Source organism: Nesoenas mayeri (assembly GCF_963082525.1).
Source record: "Nesoenas mayeri genome assembly, chromosome: 19".
Taxonomy (NCBI): domain Eukaryota; kingdom Metazoa; phylum Chordata; class Aves; order Columbiformes; family Columbidae; genus Nesoenas; species Nesoenas mayeri.
Genome location: NC_137568.1, coordinates 8225427 through 8237692, shown reverse-complemented (window position 1 = coordinate 8237692; position 12266 = coordinate 8225427). Strand labels below are relative to the sequence as shown.

Sequence of the window (12266 nt, the reverse complement as noted above, 5' to 3'; positions counted from 1 at the left end):
CAAAAATGCCATGGAAATGGAGAGTTCTGTAGGTACAAGACTGACGTTGTGGGCTCTTCATGACTGTGCCCCTGGTGATCTGTGTGTCCTCAAAAAGACTTTTTTTTCCCTCAGAGATTTAGGCTTCTCTCTCTGTAAGAGAGGAATGAGAATATCTCCTGATTTTGTGGTTATAGATTGTAAAGGACATGGGGATCTTCGCTGTATTTGGGAGGAAGTGGGAATTTAAGGTAGATATGACCATCTGCAGAGATATACCTGGGACAGAGTACCGACAGCTGGCACACCTTCTGCAAACAAATACTATCAGGGCAATGAGAAGGTTCAACAGCTGCCATGTGTTTGGAGTGAGATGTGAGAAAGAGCAACCCAAAGAGACAAGAGCTGTCCCATCTTTTCTCCTATTTGTCAACAAGTGTGAATTGTGCTGCTTTTGGACCTGATTCAGCAGGGTGTGATTTGTTTGCTGGAGGGGGTTGGAGGCTTATCCTGAATTAGGCAGGAACTGAGGGGACTGTCACCAGGTGTTGCTTTGCAATAGCTGTGAGACGAGCCCTTTTCACTCAGCTTCTCCTCTCCTGCTGAGTCCATCGAGGTTTTTGGTTGAGATGGTGTCACAAGGGAGTAATTTAGGGTTCTGTTAACTGCAGAACAATGTTTAGATTTCTCAGGGAAGCGCAGCTTTAAAGAGTTGGGTGGCAGGTTCACTCTGTTATTCACTGCATGGGGCAATATGTCAAGCCAAATGCTGCTGACCTTCTCTCCAGGAGCCTGTACCTGTCACGGTGCAAATTTGCTGGTGCTTCCCCTCCCTGATAACTGTCCAGAGTCTGTATTTTAGAACTCCAGAGGCAAACTTTCAGGCGAGGTCTGATAACTGTATGCAGAGCAGACTTTCAGGAAACAAAGTTCAAGATTAAAGGAGTAGAATAGCAGGAGGGCTGGCTCAAGCTGGGTACCTGCGCAGAGGTCCACCCGCGCACAGAAAACCATAGACTTTTATATCTTTGCAAACCATTAATACCGTGATCCAGTCCAATAGCAATATTTCACTTTGGGGTCTTCTTGCTTCTAATTGGATCTTTTTCGCTGATCCAACACGTGCCTTTGTTTACCTGTAGACATTGTTTATGGTCCATAGTCTCATAGGTGCTGTTTTGTGCGAACCTTCCTTCTCCTCAAAGTGCAAACCAGGCCCCATCCTGCAGGTGTCTGTGATGTCTCTGCGTTAGCCTTGGAATCGTTATTGTTCCCCAGTTAGTTCCATTCTTCCCAGCTAAGTGCAAACGGGACCTTATCTTGCAAGTGTTCAGTGTGGTTTGTAGTCGCTTTTGGTAAGTATGAGCACAACTTTACAGCTTAAGTTTTTAGCAAATCCAGCTCACCAAGTAACATGAAACAAGGGCTATATTAAAAATCATACAACTTATGCCTCTAAATGATTCATTATATTTAGTGTGCATTTACTTAAGCTGAATTATTAAATTTAAATTGGGCTCATCCACTGACCTGTGAGTAATAAAACCATTGCCATACAGCCCACTCAAAGTGAGCTCAGCCAGGCTGTCATATTTATAGAATAAAGTGGTTGACTCGTAGTTAATTGCACACAGTAGGAAAAGTCTGCACGAGACTCCCTGCGCCCACAACTCCTTGGTGTTCAGTTCCTGTTCTGATCCCTTGTGGGTTTCCCACCAGGAGTTCTTGGCCCGGCTGCAGCTCAGGCCTTTCCCTCCTTTGAACCTGAACCAAACTGCTGCTGGTTTGGCTATGGGGGCTATTGCACCCGCCGCAGATGGAAACTCCTGCGCATCTCAAGGAGTTTCAGTTGATGGTCTGCCCCACTTCGGTGTATTTCAGGATTTTCAGATAGTGCATTCCATATTATGGAATTACCGAATGCATTTCAGATTGTCTTTTGTGATGATCATGGTATTGACTTTACCATAAATCATATTGGCCGGTGTCAACTTTATTATTGTTTATGTTCTATTAATATGTGTTGGTTTATTAGCTTTTGAGTTCTTGGCAACTCCAGTTACTCCAGGCATGGTTTTAGTGCAATCACATTTTGTCACAGACTGCTATAATTAGGTTAATTAGTCATGGCTTCTATACAGCTTATTAGTAGGCTAAAATCTCCTTTTCTTTCATCAGCAAGATTAAGTGCTATAATAAATTGTTTCTTCAACAAAGCTTGAGCAAAGTACATTTCAGATTCATATTTCAAATTCCAAGTGGAATTTAGCATTCTGCTAATTTTTTATGGGAACATTGAAAATGCTCCTTCACAAAACGCTCCTTTTGCCAGGGGTTCCAGGCCAAGACACTCATGCCGAAAGAAATCAATACTGATATTTATGGCCCACTCTGTGCCTCCCACTTTGGGCCCATTAACTTCAAAGGAAACCTCATTAAATGTTGAGGACTCTGGGCATGCAAATAGCCTTGTGTGACTTGGATTATTATTTATTGTTCTTCTTTGATTAATAATATATATAGGCTAACAGTCCTTTGCATTTGTGCGGGTCATGATGCTGGAGCATCCGACATGTGTTTATGATCTAGTTTTCCATCCTCTTTCAGGAAAATACAGGGTGATTCGGAAAGATGGACCCAATTTCAAAGCAGTGTATTTCACCATGGCAACGTGTTACAATTACACAAAAATTTACAAATGGATTAATGAATTACCACATTAGCAGTAATCATTGAAACTCTATGTCTCGCCTTTTTAAGTGAGTAAGAGTTTGATTCATGGGCGGCTCATGACTGCAGAAATACAGAGTTTTCAAACCGGGTCCATCTTTTTGAAACATCCTGTGGTCTAGTAAAATGTTTCACAGAGCTTTTTGCTATCATGTGTGTGCCAGGGCAGCTCAATATTTATCCCGGAATGAAGAAACCCACGTACCTGTCCAGAACGGCACAGTTTGTAGGGAAAGGTAATATCTTTTATTAGATCTGCTGATAAAATTGGGAAAAAAAAGGTGAGTTTCAGGCTTTTTAGTGCTGAAACAATAGCCTGAAACAGGAATGAATTCAAACTCGGTAGAAGTTGAGAAAAACTGCTCTAAGCTTAACTTGATTCTGTTCATCAGTCAGCCAGTATGGGAGAAGAATTAGTTCCTGTGGAGGCAAATTGCTCCGCTCTGGAGCCAGGGAGGCACCAGCAAAGGGCACTCGTTATCCTCAGTGCAAACTCTGCCTCTGGGTCATGGAAGGGTTAGTTAAGAGCAGGAAGGGGAGGAAATGTTATCATTTAATGAAAGAAGTGCCTTTGCTGAGTCCCTGCCTCAGGTGTTCAATAGAGCTGGCTGTTTCCGTTCCAAGGCGTCTCTTTTTCAGGTGCTTAATAGTGATCTCTCGAGAAATCAGAAGTATTCTTTTACTCTTAATGAGATTTTCTGTCTTTTTTCAATTTCCTTTATTACAGTAAGTGATACTTTCCTCTCTCTTCCCAGTACTTGGCTCGAAAGTTTTTATTTTGGTTGGTACTTCTGAAGAAGTTTTTTGTGTGCACACCAGGTTGTCTGTATCTCCTGACTGGGCTCTTGGTTACCTGGATACACCTGGATACACCTTAGACCGCAAAGGTACAATGATGCTTGAACTGCACAGGACGTCAGGCCGCAGCCGTGTACAAATGACCATCTTGATAGTTCTGTTGCAAGATTGAACTTAACATACAATCAGTGTAGAGCTGGTCCTCTGTAGAGTTTTTCCCCCATTTTTTTTCTTCTTTCCTTCACTAGAAGGTCTCCAGTGTCTTAAGATGAAGGTGTTGACACCTGGATGAAAGCTGAGTATTGTCTGAACTGAACTGGGTTTTATGGTTCTTGAGGCTTCCAGACCATGTCCAGATTAACAAGTAAAATGGGTCAGCAGCTGCTTCTGCCCTTGGCAGTGGGTGACGTGACACGATGTGAATCCATACAGCAAAACTCCCCTCACCTCCCAAACCACAGAGGCCTCATATATTGTTTCCTGTGGACAGACCCTGGACTGTCCTACCCCCCGGGCTGTGTCCTGGAATTTTCTGAGAGCAAATGAGTTTGCCAAAGTCAAATGTGAGCCAGCAACACACTGGCAAACTCTGTGGCTCATGGTGAGTTTGTGCCTGGACTTTCTCTGTAGCTGCAGATTCAGGAGCAGATCAGCAGGCAAGACAAAAGCGTGTGTCTTCTCCTCACTGTCTGGTGGGGTGGGGTGTGAGATGGGCAGACAGAAACTCCCTCTCCCCATAGTCCGAGGCAGTTTTATTCTGGAACGGCTTTATAGATGCATGAGCATGGTTTTAATCCTAATCTAACACAATCTGCCTTATTAGCTCAGGCCAAGCCTCACATGATGCATAGTTGTGCATTTTCTATTGAGTGCCCGGTGCCAAAAGACCATCCATGTGTTTCTTAGAGGTTCAGCAGAGCAGTTTGTACTTGCCTAGAAAAAAATCATATGAAAGTACCCAGAGTTAAGCTGAGCTCTTCCTGAGCTTCACCACCAGCAGCACAGCCAGCGGCCATGCCCTTGCTATTCATTTTCACCGCTGCCTTTGCCCAAACCTGCCCTTTTTAAAAGACTGGGGCAGTTCTGAGCCCGCTGAAGTGTGGGTGAGTGGATTTCCCTGTGGCCCTGCTGTGTCCACACCGCCTCGTGCCCTCTGCAGAACCACGGTCCCCATCAGCCGGGCGCCTGTCTGGTTCCCAGGGGCGGGATGCGGGCGGCTCTGGATCTCCTGTGCACGGATGCGCATTTCCTGAGCCTAGTTTTCTTTGTGATATTTTCTGCAGTGCCTCTTCATCTCCGAATGCAGATGTGTCCCGTAGGATAAGTGAGGCTAGTTAATATACAGCAAGAATACACCTGGTCAGCTCGGATTACTTCTTCATCCCAATCATTTCCCTCATCTTTTTCTGAAAAGGAAGGATTTTCATTATGCAGATATGAAAACGCAACTGAAAGGGCATTGTCTAATAAATGTGATGTTGAATAATGAGCTCTAAATACTGAATTCAGCTTTCGAGGAGGAGAACAGCAGTAGACAAAGTAGTATATTAACTCCATATTTATAATTTTGCAGAATGCAGATGATAAGGCTGCGTGTATGGCTTATGAGATAAAATACCAAAGCATATATTTTACATTTAAGAAAACTGGATTTTTTTGACAAAAGAACAGAACTCTCTCCTCCAACTTTCACTTTTTGTGCTTTCTGGACACTAACATTTTTCATTCCTGTCAAGGATTCATTGCGACACAATCTGCTGCTTATATTGTGTTCTCTGTGCATAAGCAAGGTCCTTTGATCACGCTGGTCAGATATGGAACACTTGCAGCTCACAGCTTCCCATGGACGTTCAGAATTATTATTATGCCAGAAAACCGTAGTCTTAATTAAGTATCGTCTATTAACTCCGCTCTTCAGATGTACAGCCTTTTGGTGCATCTTTGATAGAAAACATTGATTATGACACTTTGACGTGCATTTATCTTCTCTCATCTAGAGGTTTCCTGAGGACATTCGTCTGTCCCCACTGGCACTCCAGTCTCAGAGAAACATTCCCAATGTCTCACAGAAATAATCCTTCTTTTCTTTTTAACCTTCTGGCTGGTGATCTGATGTTTATCTGAAATGCAGCAGAGATTTTTGACCACACCAGATATTTCAAGATGTACTTTCTTGGTTTGGTTGCAGTGGAAATCACGTTTTTCTGGATGCCCCCACAGCAGCGTCAGCCTCTGTCCTGCACTCCTCACGACACAAACCTGCTGGCAGCTGCTCATTGGGAATGTAGAAGTTCCTTCATTCTTTAAATGGAAGGAAAGGGAAGTAATTGCTTCATCAGAGGTATCTTTTAGGTATCAAATGTATCTTTTGTAGACATTGTACATTTTTGAAGTCCTAACGCTTTGCTTAAAAAGCAGAAAAAAACCCCAAACCCAAACAGTTGCAGTGCACTCTTGAGAAGATACCAGTGACCTGTGGGGCCCAGGAGTGAGCACTGAGGTCTGACGGCTGAGCTCTGCTCACAGCCAAGGGTGAGCCAGCCCTCATCCCCTTTTGGGCATCATCATCTACATGTGTAAGAAGCCTTTTGGAAAGGCAGTGAAGGCAAATGGCTTGGATTTGACTCCTCTATTAGTTCTTCCTTTTAAGCCAGATCTGCCATAAAGGACCTTGAGGGTTCCCGAGCCCTGGCCCAGGCTGCCCAGGGCGGGTGTGGAGTCTCCTTCTCTGAGACATTCAAACCCCCTGGCCCCACCTGTGTGATCAGCTCTGTGACCCTATGTGAGCAGGGGTTGGGCTGGGGGATCTGCAGAGGTCCCTTCAACCCAACCAGGCTGGGATCCTGTGGGATGGTGCTGCAGTGTGTGCTTGCAGTTTTGGTTGCTGAGCTCGTTCGAGCAGGTCGTGTGGCACACGGATGAGGACTGTGCCAGGGGCCTGAGTCTTCAAGGGACTCGGCAGCTGCTTGACTCCAGTTGCCTCTTCTTGAGGCCAGTTCTGACATGGTGCCCCCATGGAACCTTGGGTGAGGCTTTCGCTGTGAAAAGAGCTGTGAGAAGCCCCATTGAGAGATGAGTCTATAACTGTGTGCACATATATGTACAGGCTGCCCAGGGCAGTGGTGGAGTCACCATCCCTGGGGGTGCTGAGCGAACATATAGATGAGGTTCTCAGGGACATGGTTTAGTGCAAGAGTTACGTTATGGTTGGACTCGATGATCTCATTCTAACCAAAATGATTCTGTGATCTGTATCAGGACACAGAACCACAGACCTTGAGGGCCTTCCAGCTGGTGACATCCTGGAAGAGATCCTTCAGTTGAGCTCTTCCAGTCCATGAGACATATTTTCTCTTTCAGTTTTGTTGTGCATTGGTCCATAGTGATGGCCCATCTGTGTTTTGTAGTAGTCAAATACAGGGAACTTTTCAGGAATACACAAGTACCACCTTTCAGCTGTCACCATGGACCCATGGCCTGCTTCTGGTTCTGGCTGCATGTCCCTGATGTGCTGGAGAGCATCAAAGAGTGAAGAAGAAACATGGGTAGTGTGGCTTGACAGAGCAGCATTGTCAAAACCACCTGTACAACACCTGCAGAAAACACAGGAAAAGTGGCAATATGAGCCCAGCTGTGAAATATTGCAGGCAAAATCATGAAAACTTGGTGGGTGCTTACAAGCAACTAGAATAGGAAGATTATGCCTAAATCTCATTTCTGTTGCTGACCTTTCCTATCCAGTGGAGCTGTAAGAACCTACTAGTAGGAAGGATTTGAGTGCTGAAGCCGTCGCTTTCTGATTCATGATACAGGTTTCACCTGGAATTTTCCAATGACAGGTAATGACACCCAAGCCATCACTCCTCAGACCACTCCTGTTGTCCAGCCATGAGGGTTCTGTGTGTCGTGATGTTCCAGGAAGGATTCTGCAGATAAACAGAAGCGTGTTTTTTTGTATAATGTCATGTCATGGCACTACATACCGTTTAGTGTAATTTAGATATGGGGAGAAAGCAAGGAGCAGTTTGAATGAAGATGGGACACACCGAGCAGTGAGCTTGTCTATCAGATTTTATGAAAGAAACAAGGATGATTAAAATAACATTTTTGTGCTGAGAGCTGATTGAAGTTTGTCAAACCCATCATGTCTTTATTTTTACCTTGGGTAGACATTTTTCTTATAAGTTTTGTAATTCAGGTAGTGCAGCTAAACAGAAAATAAGACCTTCAGTGAATGACTAATATAAGCCAAAACCTCAATGGGAAAAATGGCAAATAATCCATCATTTTCTACATTAATCCCTCTAGTTAACAGTAATGCGGTAATTCATCTCCCTATACATCTATTTTCAGAATGATCCAATCTATCAATTAAAGCCAGATGCAGGCTGGACTTTCCCATTCTTCCAGGAGCTTTTTCCAACTGTGGGGATGCTGGTTTTCCTAACGAGATGTGGGCCACCTGCAGGAAATGAAGGGAAGAAATTATGAATATTTGCCGAAGCCTATATAAGCAGAACTTGCAGTGCTAGTCTAAGATATTTAGGAGGCAATTTGAAATGCATATGGTTTTTCCCAAGCTTCAGGCAAGCAAAATGTGTCTTCTCCTCAACGTATAGGTACTCTGGGATTATTTTTCTTTAAAGCAAGATGTATCAGGAGATAAGACTGAAAGTGTGAATCAGGTATAACCAGTCTCATGGCTACTGGGGAATGTGGTTCATAGGTGTTAGCAGCTCACTCTGGCAGCGCTGGTTTGACTGGTTCTGTATTCTGAAGGAAAGCCTAAACTCGGGGCCAGTTTTGACTGGATGGTGTCCTTAGGATAACTGCCATCAGTGATCAGAGCAAGTGTTTTCTCTAATACATTTACAAAAGCTTGGTGTGGTGTATCTGGCAGCAGGAGATAAATCGCATGCAGTAGCAATGACACCAGACCTTGGAAGCTGTTCCTTTCACTTCAGACTCAGCCCATCCTCTGGAGGCGGTGAGGGGAAAATGAGCCTATCAGCTCCTTGTGCCCATCTGGAACGTGTCCCTGTCCCCCCACATTGTTGTGTCTCTGCTATGATCCCCTTTCCCTTTGTTGACTCTCTGAAGGGCCTTGTAATTAAGGACACCCTGTGAGGACACCAGCGTTGCCCTGCGGTGACAATTAGGGTTTCTTTCTCCAAGCCAATGGCTGATACACGTTTTATTTCCCACAGCTGTGGGGGGAAAGAGTATTTTGCATTCATGAATGTGTCAGATTCACATCGGCTCCAGTTTAAAGCTGGTTCTGACTTAGACGAGAAAATGTCAAAAAAACCCAAAGTGATAATGCAAGTTGTCTGTGATTCAGTGAATGAAAAGTCATTTTCTCTGAGAAAACAGTAATCCTTGCCTTGATGTGGTGTGAAGAGCCCTGTTTTGCTCCCAAAGACTCATTTCGAGATACAAACTCAAGACCCTCCTGTTTCCAGCCACCAGAGGTGATTGTAGGGTCACTTTTTAAAACAAGATCTTTAGTCCTCCTGCTCTTTTGATCATACTTTATTTTGATCAATGTTTTCTGTGTCTCTCCATTTCCATGACAACTCTGATTGACAAATGTATTCTTCATTATGCGGACAAAAATAGCCACGCTACAGGTTGATGGGTGGTACCGACCTGCTGTCCCAGCGGACCATTCCCGCCTTTGCTCCTGCTGCTTGGAAACGGTGATGTCTTAGAGCTGGTGTCAGTGCCTTGGAAAATTTCACAGCAGAGGTATAGAAAAGCAATTAATATTCACAGAAAGATTACTGATTGAGATAGCTTTCATTGCACTGGCTTTTAAATAGCAACATCTCTTATTAATACCATCACTCCTAATAAATGCAATTAAAATTGTTGACTAATGAAAATTTTAGTGTTAATTTATATAATACAGACTTTATACTTGCAAGTAGGGCTTTCTTGATTCTGCAACATGTTGTTCAGGGAGAGAGAGGCTATCATCTCTGATTACATGGCTGTCATTTAGTAAGAAGAAAGCAATTTTTCAGAGTCTCCCTTGTTAAACATCACCCAGAGACTTCTCGAAGCAACAGCAGCCAAAGTTCTGAAGTGGTATTTTAAGTAAATCACTTCAAAAGTCAACAGTGTTAAAATGTTTTATATAAGTGTTTGCACTGATGAATCCACCGAATTCAGCTTTTGCCATTGTATTGTGCTTAGCTACGAGAGGTGCATCAAATACACTTATTGCTTCGAGGACAAGGTGCTGGCAGATCAGAATAGATAGCATTGATCCTGGGAAATTCAATTTCTCATGTTTTGTGCTCCGTTTGCTGCTTTTCCACAGAAAGTGGGATACGGCACTGATTTTTGGAGAAGTGCTTCTGTTGCTGACATTTCTCTGTGTTAATCCATACATGGAAAGAACATCTGCTGCATCACCACTTTGCTCACACTCCTCTTCATGGAATCCTCAGGATCCCAGGGAGTTTGGCATGGAGATGATCAGCACCAAACTGAGTCAGTCTGTGCTGGGGTATTGCAAGCGTTGTGCTCTTAACTGTGTCTTTTGTGGAGATACTGATGAATTTGTGCCTTTGGGCAAGGCTTGATTCGTTGGAAGAGCATCTATAGTTATATCTGCAAGTACAACTCTTGCCTATAGCTCCAGTTCTGGTCCTGGAGCTCGTGACCTGTGAGGGAAGGTGGAAGGATTTGTCCAGCTGTGGGATGACAGAGCCAAACTCTCCTTGTTATTGTCAGTGAAAGTTATAAGGATCAACCATGACAAATTGCAGGTAGGGAGGTTCAGCTTCAACATATTAACCAAAAGAATCCTTTTTACCGGGAGAATAGTGCAGTTCTACAACAGGGCACCGAGAGAGGCTGAGAGCGCTTTGTTGTAGGGGTTGGCGTTTTGGTAGACAAAGCCACAGCTGGCGTGGTCCAGCACTGCCTGTAGGCCTGGTCTGAGCACAGGGCTGGACTAGACACCTCCAGAGGTTTCTTCCAACCATTGCTTCTGTGATGGTGTCAGTGTATATTCAATAAATGGCCTGGGTGCATGGCACCCACCAGGAGCACCTTTACAACCTCCTTCTCCCTGTCATCTACCCGCATTTCCTCTGCTAAAAACTTGAAGCCATTTGTCATAAGGAGCCCCATTTCTGACTCCTTTCTTCCCCTAGTTTGCTCTTTGTGTTGGAGTACAGCTCAACTCAATTCCGTCTGTTAGAAACACCAAAGTCTGACGCTGCTCTCCTCTCCTTGGGAAGCCCAGCTCTCCTGCACCTCTTAGAGCAGAGCGGCCTTCAGTGTTTTCTGCCTCGTTTGCAGCAGCACCATATCCCGGGCAATCTCCCCGCATTTCTGTCAGGGCATTTCCATGACTTCCAAAGCCCTTTGGCAGGTGTGTATCTCTGCAGTTGATCTGAATGAGGTGTGACACCGGCATTTTTCAAGGAGCTTTCTTAGTTGCTTTCCGGAGCGGAGCTGGACGGGACGTGAGCCGGAGCACCAGTGGTGCAGAACACCTCTGCCTGGCAAGAAGCTTCTGCTTTGCTCTGTGGCTTTCTGTTTCTATAGAAAATAGCTCATTCACTGTCTTTTATACTCCACTTGTCTTTTCCGCTTCATATTCAACTGCTTACAGCTTCAGATTATGCAAAATGCTCTGAAGATGTTTGTTTCAGCGAGAATTTTGCTTGAAATCCAGAAGAACCTTACAAGCTGTGCAATACGTTTTGCTGCCACTTGTATGAAAGATAATTTGAATTCTTTATTTCTCTGCATAACATTTATAGTTGCCTCTTTCTAGCAAAAAATCTAGCCACATTTTCATTGTAATTATCATTTATGTACTGGCTTACTCAGCTGTACTTTGGGGCATTCTTCAGCTACCTGTTTCTGCTACAGACTTGTAGCACTGAGAAGTTAATCTTGATGTGTGTTTTAGCAAGTATAAATCTCAGCAATTTGATTTTTATGTCGGCACAGGACGGTATGCATGTTTGTACAAAGAAAGTGCTCACCCATGTACAGTTTGCACTATGTTTATTGAGATTTGGGGTGCCCTGGTCACCATGGCTGCATGGTGAAGTCCCAGTGCTGTGGCTTCACCGTGCGTGCACCAGACTGTGTAGACAAGGAAGGTGAATTCACAGGGCAACAGGGAGGGGAAAATAATGGCATGTGTATAAAGACAAAGAGGATGAATGCTCCAACCATGAAATCACTATAAAAAGCAGTTTTGGTGAGCACAGCAAGCCTGAGTTTAGCTTTGGATACCGAGCACCCTAGATGCAAAAGTACCTTTTTCCATCGGTTGTTGTGACAATTCTCTTCGTGTCTGTTGAAGCAGTAAGGAGACTGTTTGCAGACTCGCAGCTCACAGGAGTGCCACCAATGCGCTCTCCTGTCAGATGTGGGCTCAGAATTTCCAGCTTCCATCCAAATCGGGCATTTTGGGGATAGCTGAGAGTCACAAGTGCCTGTCACCTGAGATTTCTGAGTTCTGGCTTCAAAAAAGGAGAGAAGATTTCTTCTCGCTTTGGGTTATGGAGAACTGCATTGTGAATGATGCCAAATTCGTAGAATCATAGAATCACAGGATGGTTTGGGTTGGAAGGACCTTCCCAGCTCCCCCAGTGCCACCCCTGCCATGAGCAGGGACATCTTCACCAGCTCAGGTTGCCCAGAGCCCCGTCCAGCCTGGCCTGGGATGTCTCCAGGGATGGTTCATCCACCACCTCTCTGGCCAACCTGGGCCAGGCTCTCACCAC

At 44.5% G+C, this 12266-nt stretch overlaps 1 protein-coding gene across 1 annotated transcript in view; it reads left to right on the top strand.

Annotated features, from left to right (window-relative positions):
- The window catches only part of DNAH9 (dynein axonemal heavy chain 9), a gene marked incomplete at both ends in the record, with an annotated part of 182854 nt that overhangs the window by 128869 nt on the left and 41719 nt on the right, over nucleotides 1-12266 (top strand). The window lies entirely within an intron of this gene.